The sequence below is a fragment of the Ursus americanus genome, chromosome 18 (genome assembly GCF_024610735.1).
Source record: "Ursus americanus isolate L20-20 chromosome 18, mUrsAme1.1.p, whole genome shotgun sequence".
In the NCBI taxonomy this organism is placed as follows: Eukaryota; Metazoa; Chordata; class Mammalia; order Carnivora; family Ursidae; genus Ursus; species Ursus americanus.
This window is the reverse complement of record NC_142144.1, coordinates 21553822-21555317: the sequence shown is the minus strand read 5'-3', so window position 1 is coordinate 21555317 and position 1496 is coordinate 21553822. Positions and strand designations below refer to the sequence as shown.

At 45.2% G+C, this 1496-nt stretch overlaps 1 pseudogene; it reads left to right on the top strand.

Moving 5' to 3' along the window:
* Positions 1-307: 307 nt before the first annotated feature.
* Positions 308-766, top strand: LOC123803380 (U1 small nuclear ribonucleoprotein C pseudogene; annotated as a pseudogene).
* Positions 767-1496: the final 730 nt, after the last annotated feature.

Here is a 1496-nt window from a genome sequence, read left to right as displayed (position 1 = left end):
GAAAAGTATATTGGATTAAGATATTTAAAGAAATAAAGAAGTGTGAAAAATATGATTAAAGAGGGGGTGGAGGGGCGCCTGGGTGCTCAGTCGGTTAAGTGTTCAACTCTTGGTTTTCAGCTCAGGTCATGATCTCAGGGTCTTGAGCCCCACGTGGGGCTCCATGCTCAGCACAGAGTCTGCTTAAGATTCTTTCCCTCTGCCTCTCCCCCCGCTTGCACTCGTTCGTGCTCTCTCTCTCTCAAATAAATAAATAAATCTTAAAAAAAAAGGCGGGGGCGGAATGGCCAACAGCCTGAAGAGCAACATGCCGAAGTTTTACTGTGACTCCTGCAATCCACACCTCACCCATGACTCTCCATCTGTGAGGAAGACACACTGCAGTGGTAGGAGACACAAAGAGAATGTGCAAGACTGCTAGCAGAAGTGGACGGAAGAGTAGGCCCAGAGCTGCGTATCAACAAGGAAAGATGCCTCCTACTCCATTCTCTGCTCTTCCTCCTGAAAGAGCAATAATCCCACCTCCCCCAGTCTTCCAGGTCCTCCTTGCCCTGGTATGATGCCAGCACCCCATATGGGGAGCCCTCCCATGATGCCAGTGATAGGCCCTCCTCCTCCTGGGATGACGCCAGTGGGACCTGCTCCTAGAATGAGGCCACCTATGGGGGGCTACATGCCAAAGATGCGTGGGCTCCCAATGATAAGACCTCCTGCCCTTCCCATGATGGTGCCCATTCAGCCAGGAATGACTCCACCAGACAGATAAAGAGAGAGGGGAGCCTCTTTATATCCATTTTACGTTACTTGTCCTACTTCACCAGGAGACCATGTGCGGTGACTCTGGGTGTTTTCTAACAGCAGGACAGGGAAGACTTGCTCCCTGTCCTATCAAAGAGAGAATAGTTTTGGCAGGTGACTAATGGGACCCCCCCCAAAAAAAAGCAATTTTCATTTGTATTGTGAAATGTGATAATAAAATTGTTAACTGTTTTAGTTAAAAAAATAATAAATAAAAATAAAATATGATTACAGAACATGAGACTATTAAAAAACACTATAGACTGAATGCTTGCATCCCCTCAAAATTCATATGTTGAAACCTAACCCCAATGTGATGGTGTTAGAAGTGGGAGACTTTAGGAGGTAATTAGATCATGAGGGTGGAGCCCTCATGAATGGGTTAGTGCCCTTAAAAAAGAGACCTCAGTGAACTCCTTCACCCCTTCTTCCATGTGAGGACACAGTGAGAAGATAGCCGTCCATGAACCAGGAACCAGGCTCTCACCAGACACAAATCTGCCAGCACCTTGATCTTAGACTGCCCAGCCTCCAGAGCTATGAGAAATAAATGTTTGTCATTTAAGTCACCCACCCTATGGTATTTTTATTATAGCAGCCTGAAGAGACTAAGACAAAAATAAGCAAGTCTCAAAAGAACCAAATTGTATTCCAAGTAACAAAAAATAATAATAAAGTCATTGAAACGAACAAATTCT